Raw genomic sequence first — 15,096 nt, 5'->3', positions numbered from 1 at the left:
TTTTCACGCAACCCCATTCACTTCTATGGGGCCTGCGTTGCGTGAAAAACGCAGAATATAGAACATGCTGCGATTTTCACGCAACGCATAAGTGATGCGTGAAAATCACCGCTCATGTGAACAGCCCCATAGAAATGAATGGGTCGGTATTCAGTGCGGGTGCAATGCGGAATACTCACTCGTGTGAAAGGGGCCTAAGGCTCCAGACATTTTTTTGGCCCAAGTTAGCGGAAATTATTATTTATTTTCTTACAAAGTCTCATATTCCACTAACTTGTGTCAAAAAATAAAATCTCACATGAACTCACCATACCGCTCACGGAATCCAAATGTGTAAAATTTATATTCCAGACTTCTTCTCACGCTTTAGGGCCCCTAGAATGCCAGGGCAGTATAAATACCCCACATGTGACCCCATTTCGGAAAAAAGACACCCCAAGGTATTCCGTGAGGGGCATATTGAGTCCATGAAAGATTGAAATTTTTGTCCCAAGTTAGCGGAAATGGAGACTTTGTGAGAAAAAAAAATAAAATCAATTTCCGCTAACTTGTGCCAAAAAAAAAAAAATTCTATGAACTCGCCATGCCTTTCATTGAATACCTTGGGGTGTCTTCTTTCCAAAATGGGGTCACATGTGGGGTATTTATACTGCCCTGGCATTTTAGGGGCCCTAAAGCGTGAGAAGAAGTCTGGGATCCAAATGTCTAAAAATGCCCTCATAAAAGGAATGTGGGCCCCTTTGCCCACCTAGGCTGCAAAAAAGTGTCACACATCTGGTATCACCGTACTCAGGAGAAGTTGGGCAATGTGTTTTGGGGTGTCATTTTACATATACCCATGCTGGGTGAGAGAAATATCTTGGCAAAAGACAACTTTTCCCATTTTTTTTATACAAAGTTGGCATTTGACCAAGATATTTATCTCACCCAGCATGGGTATATGTAAAATGACACCCCAAAACACATTCCCCAACTTCTCCTGAGTACGGAGATACCACATGTGTGACACTTTTTTGCAGCCTAGGTGGGCAAAGGGGTCCATATTCCAAAGAGCACCTTTCGGATTTCACCAGCAAATTTTTACAGATTTTGATTTCAAACAACTTACCACACATTTGGGCCCCTAGAATGCCAGGGCAGTATAACTACCCCACAAGTGACCCCATTTTGGAAAGAAGACACCCCAAGGTATTCGCTGATGGGCACAGTGAGTTCATGGAAGTTTTTATTTTTTGTCACAAGTTAGTGGAATATGAGACTTTGTAAGAAAAAAAAAAAAATCATCATTTTCCGCTAACTTGTGACAAAAAATTAAAACTTCTATGAACTCACTATGCCCATCAGCGAATACCTTAGGGTGTGTACTTTCCGAAATGGGGTCATTTGTGGGGTGTTTCTACTGTCTGGCCATTGTTGAACCTCAGGAAACATGACAGGTGCTCAGAAAGTCAGAGCTGCTTCAAAAAGCGGAAATTCACATTTTTGTACCATAGTTTGTAAACGCTATAACTTTTACCCAAACCATTTTTTTTAACCCAAACATTTTTTTTTATCAAAGACATGTAGAACAATAAATTTAGAGAAAAATTTATATATGAATGTCGTTTTTTTTTGCAAAATTTTACAACTGAAAGTGAAAAATGTCATTTTTTTGCAAAAAAATTGTTAAATTTCGATTAATAACAAAAAAAGTAAAAATGTCAGCAGCAATGAAATACCACCAAATGAAAGCTCTATTAGTGAGAAGAAAAGGAGGTAAAATTCATTTGGGTGGTAAGTTGCATGACCGAGCAATAAACGGTGAAAGTAGTGTAGTGCAGAATTGTAAAAAGTGGCCTGGTCATTAAGGGTGTTTAAGCTAGGGGGGCTGAGGTGGTTAAAGAGGAATGGTCAAGAATTACTCCTGACCGTTGTGCACGTCTGATCTGCAACTACAGGAAATGTTTGGTTGAAGTTTTTGCTGCCAAAGGAGGTTCAACCAGTTATTAAATCCAAGGGTTCACATACTTTTTCCACCTGCACTGTGAATGTTTACAATACATGGTGTGTTCAATAAAAACATGGTAACATTTAATTCTTTGTGTGTTATTAGCAGAAACACAAGAAAGTGGAGCTCATAGTACCAAAGAATAAAAATATATATTTTATTGAGACATAATTAAAAATTACATAAATAAGGCTACTTTCACACCTGCGGCAGGACGGATCCGACATGCTGTTCAGCATGTCGGATCCGTCCTGCGGCTATTTTGCCGTGCCTCCGGACCGCCGCTTCGTCCCCATTGACTATAATGGGGACGGGGCGGAGCTCCGGCGCAGCACGGCGAAAGCCGCCGGACTAAAAAACCTGACATGCAGTAATTTTAGTCCGGCGGCCTTTCGCCGTGCACCGCCGGAGCTCCGCCCCCGTCCCCATTATAGTCAATGGGGACGGAGCGGCGGTCCGGAGGCATGGCAAAATAGCCGCAGGACGGATCCGACATGCTGAACAGTACCCTAAAGAAGCCAGTAAATGTGATATTAGCAAGGTGAAAAAGAAGCAGAGGAAAGGAGAGAAAGAGCGCCACCCTGGGGAGGCACACAGGTCAATAGTACAGCATGTATATGTGGATCATGGATAATACTAGGTGCAATGACTGACCCATGAACCAAAAAAGCAATGCAAACTAATGTACATAGGTGAGTCAATGGTCAGCAGAAAAACCCCACATGGCAGTAAAACATGGTATGTTGAGCAAATACAATGTAAAAAGTAAACAACAGACCAACAATGGAGACCAGGTGTAGTGGGACACCAAAGTCAAGATACCATGGAGGGGATAGCAGGACCAGGGCTCACCTAAAAAGGACCGTGTGCTGAATTACCCAGGATGGCGCTACCCCAACGCGCGTTTCGGCGTGCCTTCGTCAGGGGGGGTGGGCACTGTCCTTCACCCCACCCTGGGTCATTTTTGTCTTTCTAATTAATTTGTGTGTTATTAGTTTAAGCAGACTGTGATTGTCTATTGTTGTGACTTAGATGAAGATCAGATCACATTTTATGACCTAAGGGATGAAGGGGGAAATTAATTAAAGGGGTTTTCTCACCTGGATCACCAATGCCACCAATGTCAGATAGGTGTGGGTCCCACCTCTGGGAAGAGACTCTCTCCCAGTGTTACCTCCCCGAGGACATATGATGTACATTGATTATTACTACCCAGATGCAGAACTTTACATTTATCTACATTGAATCTCATTTTCCAAGTGATGACAAAATACTTAGAGGCACAGACTTACTAATCCAGTAAATGGCAACCGGCTGTCTGGACTTGCCCCCTTCCTTCTAAGCCCTGCCCCCTCATCAAGGAAGTGTAGAAACCATAGATGCGCTAAATTACACCAGCTTGCACCACTTTTTTGAACAGATTTTTTGGACAGACACATTAGTAAATTCTGGGCCAGAGTGTCTGTGTATAATCCCTGCGCTGTGACGTCACTGTGTGTATAATCCCTGCGCTGTGACGTCACTGTGTGCATAATCCCTGCGCTGTGACGTCACTGTGTGCATAATCCCTGCGCTGTGACGTCACTGTGTGTATAATCCCTGCGCTGACGTCACTGTGTGTATAATCCCTGCGCTGTGACCTCACTGTGTGCATAATCCCTGCGCTGTGACCTCACTGTGTGCATAATCCCTGCGCTGTGACGTCACTGTGTGTATAATCCCTGCGCTGTGACGTCACTGTGTGTATAATCCCTGCGCTGCAGCTGACAGAACTGAGATCCCTTCCCCAGGATGTTGGGTCCGGGCTCCCTCGTTGCCGCCTGTATCCGCCGTCACTGCCCTTCTGCTGTCCCGAATTATTTGTCCTGTCCGGGGGATAATGGAGTCGCTGTTGTCGGCGTCTCCGGGGCCATCCTTGTGCTCCCTCCGCTGTGGACGCGCTCTGAGTCCAGGCCAGGATTTGGTTCCAGCTGTTGCCGGATCTACATCCCGTGCTGTGATGGGGAGGGGGTGGGGCTGCGGTCCCGTTTGTCGGAGGGATCTCTGAGTCCTGTAAGTGCGTTAAGCCTCAGGAACATGGACCGTGTGATACCGGCCTGGATTTCTTCTGAGTGCAGGAGTTCACAGCGTCATTGGTTGCTATATGATCTATATCAGTGTAAGACTGTACTGCGGCAACAGGAAGCACACGGCGTCATAGCAACCAATGACACTGTGAGCTCCTGCACTCAGAAGAAATCCAGGCCGGTATCACACGGTCCGTGTTCTACGGATGTGTGCATGAGGCTTTACGGTGATGAGACGGCTCCTCTCCGGGAAACACTGGAAGAGTCTTCGTACAGGAAAACGGAAACAACACCGTAGTCACCTGCGCCGCTCCCGGGACATGAGGTGGAGAGCGCCTAGCGGGCAGGTGAGCGCTGCCACGTACATGTCGTGTGTCACTCCGTGGCCAGCTGACACTGACTGCCAGCGGGGAGAGGGAGTGATGTCACTCGGCTTAACCCGTCATTTGCACCGCCTGTCACATTGTTAGCCTCGCGTTGAGGACCTTTCATCCTGCAAAAACTTGTGAACTAAGTATCATGATCTGTACAGCGGCGCCCGGGGATCTCACTGCACTTACTATTATCCCTGGGCGCCGCTCCGTTCTCCCGCTATGCCCTCCGGTATGTTCGGTCACTTGGATATAGTAGACGGAGACAGATCATGACACTTATTGCTCCAGTGGCTGCTGGTGTGCTGGGCCTATTTTCAAGCAGGGGCAAATACCCAGGCACCAGGACAAAATTCCCGGTCGCCATGGCGACCTGGGATTTGTCGAGCCCTGTGTTAGGCCATTGTTGGTGTCGAGGGAAGTGAGCTTTGGATGCTTCCTCCGAAGTCGCTTCGTTCAAAACTTCGGAATAATTCTGTACTGATTATCAGGGGGAGAAAACCAGAACTGGATCGCACATCCACACTGCTATGCTTTAATCTAATTAAACTCGCTTCTCAGCGCTATATTGAAGTGTACAGCCCCCCATACTGCATGCTGTACAAGAGGCATTAGTGTACATTTTGATCAAAAGGCATAAGCCCACTCACCACGCCAAGGTCACCTCTTTGAGTGGGACCTACTCTGACAAAACAGCGCAGCACTATGCGGTGACAAAACGGCACTGCCCTAGTAGGCGGCGGGACCCAGGAGTCAAACCGCAACCCTGCTGTCCGACAATGCCACTGGGCCCCACCAACCCAGCGCCACAAAAACAAAGGCCACCACGCAGTACTGCACCATGTGAACAGTTGTCTAACACAACACGTCCATTGCTATCAGGAGTTACAGGTCAATGACCATATCTATGCAGACTTGTGTGATTAAAACCACCTGTGCCGAATGGGAGGAGCGCTGATACCAGTAACAAAGAAGAAAGATTCTGTTTTTCTCCCCCTGATAATTGTTATTTGAATCTTTCTTCTTTACAACTGGTATCAACGCTCCTCACATTCGGCACAGGTAGTTTTAATCACAGAAGTCTGCATATAAGTGGTCATTGACCTGTAGCTCCTGATAGCAATGGACAACTGTTCACATGGTGCAGTACTGCGTGGTGGCCTTTGTTTTTGTGGCGCTGTGATGGTGGGTTGGTGGGGCCCAGTGTCATGGGTGGCATTGTCGAACAGCAGGATTGCGGTTTGACTCCTGTGTCCCGCCGCCTACTAGGGCAGTGCCGCTTTGTCACCGCATAGTGCTGCGCTGTTTTGTCAGAGTAGGTCCCACTCAAAGAGGTGACCTTGGCGTGGTGAGTGGGCTTATGCCTTTTGATCAAAATGTACACTAATGCCTCTTGTACAGCATGAAGTGTGGGGGGCTGTACACTTTAATATGGCGCTGAGAAGAGAGTTTAATTAGATCAAAGCATAGCAGTGTGGATGTGCGATCCAGTTCTGGTTTTCTCCCCCTGATAATACTGTACTGAGATTAGGGTTGTTGCGGGTATCGAAATTTCGATACCCAATCGATACTTTTGTCCCGGTATCGATACGATACCGGGATTTCCGTTTTTTCGATACTGGGCTGCGCTTCTGCGCAGTCTAGTATCTCTGAACATGAGCGCGCTGCTGTCGGCGCGCTCATGTTCTCTCTCAGCAGCACGGGGAGAAGGAAGCTGTCCTCCCTCCCCCTGTGCTGCTGCCGCTGCCACCAATGAGAAGAGAGGGGCGGAGGAGGGGCGGCAATGAGAAGAGAGGGGCGGAGGAGGGGCGGCAATGAGAAGAGAGGGGGTGGAGGAGGGGCGGCAATGAGAAGAGAGGGGGTGGAGGAGGGGCGGCAATGAGAAGAGAGGGGCGGAGGAGGGGCGGGCGCACTGCGCCCCCAATGATAGGATTACTATCGGAGCGATGGGAGGAGACATCAGCTTCACTAGTGGGCGTTCCTTTTCCCTGCGCTGCGATTGGACAGCGCTACAGCCAGGGAGAAGGAACGCCCACTAGTGAAGCTGATGTCTCCTCCCATCGCTCCGATAGTAATCAGCAGCATGTGGAGCAGGAGAGGAGACAGTAATGGGGCACTGCGGGCGAACGGAGCGGCGCCCAGGACTAAATGGTGAGTGCTGAGACATCGCTGGGCGCCGCTCTGTGTGGCCTAATAGTGAAAGTCTGGACTCATATACAGTAGTCAGTCTTTAACACATACAGGAGGCGGGTGCCGGCAGCAGAATCGCATTGCCGGCACCCTGCCCCTGACAGGGAGCTGCGATCAGCGGCAGTTAACTGCCGCTGATCTGCTAGTACCCGCCTCCTGTATAAAGGGGTAAAATCATTGGTGGTGCAGTGTGCCCCCCCCCCTCAATCCCCCCATCCCATTAAAATCATTGGTGGCACAGTGCGCCGGCCCCTCTCAACCCTCCAGTATTAAAATCATTGGTGGCAGTGGCCACAGGGACCTCTCCACTCCCCCTCATTGGTGGTGCAGTGGCAGCTTCTGATCGGAGCCCCAGCTGTGTAAGCCTGGGGCTCCGATCGGTTACCATGGCAGCCAGGAAGCCCTGGTTGCCATGGTAACATCCCTGATGCTGTGTGCACAAAGCACAGAGCAGCAGGGACAGTGTGGAGTCCTATTCACCCTGATAGAGATCTATCAGGGTGAATAGGAAAAGGGATGAAAGATCCCAGGTTCTAGCCCCTAAGGGGGGAAATAGTTATTAAATAAAAAGTGAAAAAAAAAAAAACACTAAAATATGAAGTATAAATCACCCCCCTTTTCCCAATTTCACATATAAAATATATAAATAAACATATTACATCGCCACGTCAGAAAAGTCCAAACTATTAAAATATAAAAAAAAAATCTAGGTGGTGAATGCCGGAACAGAAAAAATAAAATAAAAACTGCGCGATTCGCCATTTTTAAAAATGAGGAATGCACGTGGCTTTTTTTGTTTATTTTTTTCGCGTGGTATCGAATGGTATCGAGTATCGCAATACTTTTTCATGGTATCGAAACCGAATCAAAAATTTGGTATCGCAACAACTCTAACTGAGATTAGTCTATGTACGGTATTAGAATGTATGGGCTCCGAGGAGCCGAAGTAAGTTATTCACGAAGTTGCGTGAGACTTCATTGAATAACTCAGGCAGTTGATTTTTAAAGTGGAAAACCAATTTAAAACTTGAAACCGAACTCGGCTTCGGTCCCGTCTAGAACCTCTGAACCGAAGCAGAGTTCAGTTTAAAGTTTTAAAGCGTTTTTTCCACTTTAAAAATCAACTACCTGAGTTATTCAATGAAGTCTCACGCAACTTCGTGAATAACTTACTTCGGCTCCTCGGAGCCCATACATTCTAATACTGTATGGAGACGAATCTCGGTACAGTATTATTCCGAAGTTTTGAATGAAGCATCTGAAGCTCGCTTCGCTCAACACTAACCATTATAGACGTCTGCGCCCATCTCTATGCACAGCTACAAGCGCCTGGAATACAGAAGAATGCAAAAAATAAAAAAAATTGTATTACTTACTGGTAATTTTATTTTACGGAGCCCATGACAGCACCACCAGAGAGAAGGATCCGCCCCCTCGAGACAGGAAACCTGCAGAATAAAAAGGGCGGACACTCTCCCCCCCTTCAGTGAGTTTTCCAAGTATCGGAGGAAGGCCGCCAACATATATTAGACGTGTAAATAACCTTTTTTTGTTTTTACAGCCGTGCAAAAGGAAGGACACATAAGGAGGGAAAGCCGTGGTGCTGTCATGGGCTCCGTAAAATAAAATTACCGGTAAGTAATACCATTTTTTCCTGTCGCCCATGACAGCACCACCAGAGATTTACTAGAGGAACTCTTAAGGGTGGGATGTAGAAAGAAGGACCCCTTCACCAAAGGAAGAATCCCCCGAAAAGTTTAGGTCCAACCTATAATGTTTAAAGAAGGTAGAGGGTGAAGACCAAGTGGCTGCCTTGCAAATTTTCTCAATTGGAATCGAGGACCTCTCTGCCCAAGATGCTGCAACCGCTCTGGTCGAGTGAGCCCTTAACCCAACAGGAGGGGGACAGACCAGAGGATAGATAAGATAAGGAAATAGCAGCAACAATCCATCGGGCGATGGAACACTTAGAAGAAGCCGAACCCTTATTCACTCCCTGAAACTGAAGGAACAGTGAAGAAGACTTCCGCCAGGCAGATGTAGAGGACAGATAAGCTAAAAGAGCTCTTCTAACATCTAGACAATGGAGAGACTCTTCCTCATCAGTGGAAGGATTCTGGAAAAGGGTAGGAAGAATAATCTCCTGAGAGCGGTGAACCCTTCCTTGCTTAGTAACCACCTCTCAAATTCCAGGCCGTTAAGTGTAGGTTCTCCACGGCTGGATGTATCACTGGTCCCTGGCTTAGAAGCCCCCGGGCCGGAAGAACCCAAGGATCGAATACCGACATGGTCCTGAGCCCCGTGAACCAGGCTCTCCTGGGCCAAAAGGTCGCTATTAGAATTACCCTGGCCTTTTCTTCCCGAATTTTCCTCAAAACCCAGGTAATCAGGGGAAAGGCGTAAGCCAGGCGAAACTTCCACTCCTGGGACAGAGCATCCATCCAACAAGGGGACCCCGACTAGCTTAGGGAAAAGAACCTTGGTACTTTCTTGTTTGAATGGGTAGCAAACAAGTCGATTTCCGTAAGGCCCCAAAGATCTACGATTTTCTGGAAGATTAATGGATCCAAAGACCACTCCCCCTGAGACAGGGTATGACGGCTCAGGAAATCGGCTTGTTTGTTCTCCACACCCCTTATGTGAACAGCTGAAATCGAGGTACACGTTCTCTCTGCTAGCTCCAGAATAGAGAAGGTTTCTTTCATAAGAGCTCTGCATCTCGTTCCTCCTTGTTTGTTTAAATAGGATACTACCATCCTGTTGTCTGAAAGAATTCTTAAATTCCTTCCTTTTATTTTTGAAAGTGAATTCCTCATAGCTACGCCTACCGCCATCAGTTCCTTTAGATTTGAGGATTGAATTCTCTGAAGGGAATTCCAACGGCCCTGACAGGAAGAACCTTGAATGTGGGCCCCCCACCCCCAAGGGCTTGCGTCCGTAGTCAGGCAAACCAAATTTTCGATCTTCCACGGGGCCCTCCTTTGTGAGATTCTTTTTCTAGCCACCAGGCTAGTTCCTGGATAGTCTGGGAAGAGACTTCCAAACTGGCGTCCAGTGATTTGCTCTTCTCCCAACTGGCCAGAATCTCCCACTGTAAGGCCCTGGAATGAAATTGTGCCCACCTTACTGCTGGAATACAGGACGTGAGGGAGCCCAGGACTGACATTGCCTTCCTTATGGATGTCACTGGTCTTTGGGTTAGACTTGTAATCTTGCTTTGAACGGTCTGTATCTTCTCTATAGGCAAAAAACATCTCTGGAGAGAAGAGTCCAAAATTAAGCCCAGGAACACCTGTTTCTTTAGTGGACGGGATCTTGATTGCTCCTCGTTTATCATCCAACCCAGCTTTTCTAAAATGGTACGGACCTCTAGAACTGCTAGACTGCAAGCCTCTTCTGACTGACCTATGATTAAGAAATCGTCTAGGTAAGGGATAAAAAGAATATCCCTTTCCCTTATGTGGGCCGCCATCTCTGCCACCAATTTTGTGAACACTCTCGGAGCCATGGAAAGCCCGAAAGAGAGAGCCTGGTATTGAAAATGTTGAAGATGACCGTCTAAAAAAACTGCTACCCTTAGGAACTTCTGATGTTCTATAGCAATGGGGACGTGGTAGTATGCGTCTTTTAGGTCGAGAACTGCCATAAAGCACTGAGGGTATAAGAGATTGATCGCTGATTTTATCGTTTCCATCTTGAATTTCTTTGGCTGAAGAAAGAGGTTTAGCTTCTTTAGATTTATGATGGTTCTCCAGGAACAGTCTGGTTTTTTGACAAGAAAAAGCGGTGAATAGAACCCTTTTCCTCTTTCCTCTTCCAATACCAGGATTAAAACAGATTTTTCTACTAATTTCAACACCTCTTCTTCCATGATGGATCTTCCCTGCATAGAACAAGGAACTACGGTGGGTAAAAATCTGTCAGGAGGAGACTGAAGAAATTCCAGATAAAGGCCTCTGGATATGGTATCGAGTACCAAAGGGCTCAAGGAAAACTTCCTCCATTCTAATGCAAAATCCTTCAGTCTGCCCCCTACCGGAGTGCTGGCGTCATTGTTGGTCTGACTTCTTTTTATCCGAGGAGGGCTGGCTAAAGAAAAAATTCCTGCTCTTCCATTGACCCCTAAACCAGTCTTCTCTAGGTTTTCTATCTTGTTCCTGGTTTCCCTTAAAGGGACGAAAGGAGCGACTAAACCTGCTTTTACTGGGGAAGAGCTCTGAAATCTGGGAAACTCTCTTTTTGTCAGCCGCCTTATCTAGGAGGTCATCTAAACTAGGACCAAAGAGGTACTCCCCCTCACACGAAACTCCGCAGAGCTTTGTCTTGGAGGCAGTATCGCCACTTCAATTTTTTATCCACAGTGCTCTCCGAGCCGAATTGGATAGGGCTGCTGACTTAGCGGCTAGTCTGACCGAGTCAGCAGACGCATCCGCCAAAAAGTCAGCTACTTTTTTAATCGTAGGGAGGGAGGCCAGAATCTCCTCACGGGGACTCCTGTTTTTTAGTTGAGTTTCTAATTCAGACAGCCAAACAATTAAGGAACGGGCAGTACAGGTGGAGGCTATACTGGGTCTAAAAGATGAAGTTGATGCCTCCCAAGCTCCCTTAAGGAAAGCGTCTGCTTTTTTATCTAGAGGATCTTTCAATATACCGGTATCCTCAAATGGCAGGGCAGTCTTTCTTGAGACCTTGGAGATGGCCACATTAATACGGGGAGCCTTATCCCCGGAGGCAGAGTCCTCGTCTTTAAAGGGGTATTTGCGTTTGAGATTTTTGGAAATAAACACTCCTATTGGGTTTCTTCCACTCCCCTTTAATCAAAGCTGCTACATTTTTGTGTACTGGAAAAGTACCATGTTGTCTGGCCTCTAACCCCTAGAACATAATGTCCTGAAAGGAACGGGGCTCCCGGGTCTCTTCTATGCCCATAGTAGAACGAACGGCCTTTAAAAGCTTCTCCGTATTTTCCACAGGGAAACACGGTCTCTGCCCTTGACCTTCTTCCTCATCAGGAGAGGATTGATATGAGATATCAGAAAGTTCAATTATTGAAGAAGGAAAATCCTCCTCTTCTTCTGAAAAAATGGGATTTCGCCGGGTCTCTTTACGAATAGGCCTCTGTTCCTTTTTAGCGGTTAAGGAGAAGTTAACCTATGACTGAACCAAAGCCTGTAGACATTTATAAAAGGCAGGAGATTCTTCTGCAACCGTTTTGTCTATACAGGTCTGGCACATCTTTTTATCCCGGCCAGAGGGAAACTCTACTTTACACAAAACACATTCTCTATTATTCTTTTTGGCTACCACTTTCCTAGGCCTAACCTGTAAATAAACAGTAATGCCTATCAGTACAAGAGTATCTAGGTCATAAGACCCACACTCACCCCTTCAGAGGTACCGAAGCAGGAGGGACAGCAGGCTCCTCAGAGGGCTTGTCTTCCTCCATAATGCAGGCAGCTCAGCCAGGTCGTAAACAGACACCGGCAACGACCATTGCGCTCCTTCTCCTAGGGCGCATGCAGATGAAGTCACTGCCGACGCTTACGCCGGTCACATGACTACAGGAGCGCTATCCGGCACTCACTGCCGAAGCCCCTCCTCTTCCTCCCCCTGGTGGCCGGCGTTCCATCTTCGCGGCACCTCCATGGAGGTGCCGGCTTTCCCCAGCTCCAGCACACTGAGTACCCCCTCCGGAGTTCAGCTGTGCCTCTGCTCGGCCCTCAGCGCACCTCGATGCCGCCAACTTCCAGGGACCGCAGGTCAGTAGCGGAGCGCCACCAGAGAGAGGGATCTTGTTGCATCCATGCTGCAGGCTTCCCACCAGAGACAGGAAACCACACTGAAGGGGAGGAGAGTGTCCGCCCTTTTTATTCTGCAGGTTTCCTGTCTCGAGGGGGCGGATGCTTCTCTCTGGTGGTGCTGTCATAGGCGACAGGAAAATAAAAAGTAGAGAAATGAACAAAAATATATAGAATACTTTTATTTTGTTTAACAATAAGTTTTTATTAAAAACAGTAAAACCGGCAGCTTTCACTTTGACTTGTACAGTAGAAAATATATATGAACAAATATCAGGTACGGAGAAGATGAAAACCTGTTGTATTCAGTAAAACATGTCACATACAAGGCGGCCTCCCCAGATAGCAGTGTCGGGGCAGACCAAGGGTCAGGCACGTGATGATCGCTGCCTCGTGTTCAGGTGAATGACGTCGACGGAGGAAAATGACAGAAGTCAGAGTATAGTTCAAACCTCTGCCAGGACCCCAAAGTGGGAGTGTCCTAGCCCAATTATTTATACCCAATTCAAAGGGTGTAACTTCTCAAAGTAAAACATGATTGGTTTACAAATATTTAAATAATGGCTTTTGATTGGGACACAAATAATACTTCTGATTGGTTAGTATTTTACAAGTTTCACTTTTCCAAAAATGTGTTTACTGCTTCAGTTTAGGTTTTTAGCAAGAAATGCATATTTGCTACTTTAGCACGTACAAACCTTATCTTATCGGGAATCTGTCACCTGCTTTTACCATTTTAACCACCTCCCGACCACCTAACGCACGGACGCGTCCGGAAGGTGGTTGATTCATTCCTCCTGGACGCATCCGTGTGTCATCTCGCGAGACTTCCTGTGAACGCGCGCACACAGGCGCGCGCGTTCACAGGATCGGAAGGTAAGCGAGTGGATCTCCAGCCTGCCAGCGGCGATCGTTCGCTGGCAGGCTGGAGATGTGATTTTTTTTTAACCCCTAACAGGTATATTAGACGCTGTTTTGATAACAGCGTCTAATATACCTGCTACCTGGTCCTCTGGTGGTCCCTTTTGTTTGGATCGACCACCAGAGGACACCGGTAGCTCAGTAATATGTTGCACCAAGCACCACTACACTACACCCCCCCCCCCCTGTCACTTATTAACCCCTTATTCACCCCTGATCACCCCATATAGACTCCCTGATCACCCCCATGTCATTGATCACCCCCTTGTAAGGCTCCATTCAGACGTCCGTATGATTTTTACGGATCCACTGATACATGGATCGGTTCCGCAAAACACATACGGACATCTGAATGGAGCCTTATAGGGGGTGATCAATGACAGGGGGGTGATCACCCCATATAGACTCCCTGATCACCCCCCTGTCATTGATCACTTCCCTGTAAGGCTCCATTCAGACATTTTTTTGGCCCAAGTTAGCGGGAATTATTATTTTTTTTCTTACAAAGTCTCATATTCCACTAACTTGTGTCAAAAAAATTAAATCTCACATGAACTCACCATACCCCTCACGGAATCCAAATGCGTAATAATTTTTTTTTGACATTTATATTCCAGACTTCTTCTCACGCTTTAGGGCCCCTAGAATGCCAGGGCAGTATAAATACCCCACATGTGACCCCATTTCGGAAAGAAGACACCCCAAGATATTTCGTGAGGGGCATATTGAGTCCATGAAAGATTGAAATTCTTGTCCCAAGTTAGCGGAAAGGGAGACTTTGTGAGAAAAAAAAAAAAACAATTTCCGCTAACTTGTGCCCAGCCTGCCTTAATTTGAATCCCAAGAACGCCTCCTGATCCTCAAATAACCTCCCACAGCCCCGGCAAACGGTTCCGCCCCCTCCCCACGTCATCGTCTACCTTCTAGAAATGCCCCGTCCTTCCTGTCGGCGGCCAGAAATCTCGTAGTGCGCCTGCGCGAGATTTCTGGCCGCCGACAGGAAGAAGGACGGGGCATTTCTAGAAGGTAGACGATGACGTGGGGAGGGGGCGGAACCGTTTGCCGGGGCTGTGGGAGGTTAATTGAGGATCAGGAGGCGTTCTTGGGCACTGCAGGGGGGCGTCACTGGGCACCGGAGAGGGAAAAAACGCCCCTCTAGGCACCTTGGAGCTTCATTAGCATATCATAAAAAGGGCTTTTTTATCAAAAGGACAAAACGGAATAAAGTAAGAAGACGACTGCAGGAAATAAGGTACTTTAGTGAACATGGCGATGGTGACAGCTTAAAATGGTAAAAGCAGGTGACAGATTCCCTTTAACACACGGCTATCTCCTATGGTTTTTTTTTAGCTTACGTCATCTTGTCATCTGCTTGTTTTTTTCCAATTGTCACCACATTCTATCACATACACAGAGAAATGAAAAACATCTATGAATATTTTATATCCACTTTCAGAAAAGCTGGATAATTTCCTTAACAGCAGCCCACACACAAAGTCACACTGCGCCCCCCCCCCCGCACACAAAGTCACACTGCACCCCCCCCGCACACAAAGTCACACTGCGCCCCCCCCCCCCCGCACACAAAGTCACACTGCACCCCCCCCGCACACACAGTCACACTGCACCCCCCCCCGCACACACAGTCACACTGCGCCCCCCCCCGCACACAGTCACACTGCGCCCCCCCCCGCACACACAGTCACACTGCGCCCCCCCGCACACAGTCACACTGCGCCCCCCCCCCCGCACAGTCACACTGC

At 47.4% G+C, this 15,096-nt stretch overlaps 1 protein-coding gene across 14 annotated transcripts in view; it reads left to right on the top strand.

Moving 5' to 3' along the window:
* The window catches only part of LOC120999536 (zinc finger protein OZF-like), a 2,085,412-nt gene that overhangs the window by 1,858,349 nt on the left and 211,967 nt on the right, over nt 1-15,096 (top strand). The gene's annotated exons all lie outside the window — the stretch shown is intronic.

Source organism: Bufo bufo, chromosome 4, assembly GCF_905171765.1.
Source record: "Bufo bufo chromosome 4, aBufBuf1.1, whole genome shotgun sequence".
In the NCBI taxonomy this organism is placed as follows: domain Eukaryota; kingdom Metazoa; phylum Chordata; class Amphibia; order Anura; family Bufonidae; genus Bufo; species Bufo bufo.
Note: the sequence above shows the minus strand (reverse complement) of the source record. Positions and strands in the feature narration are given on the sequence as shown.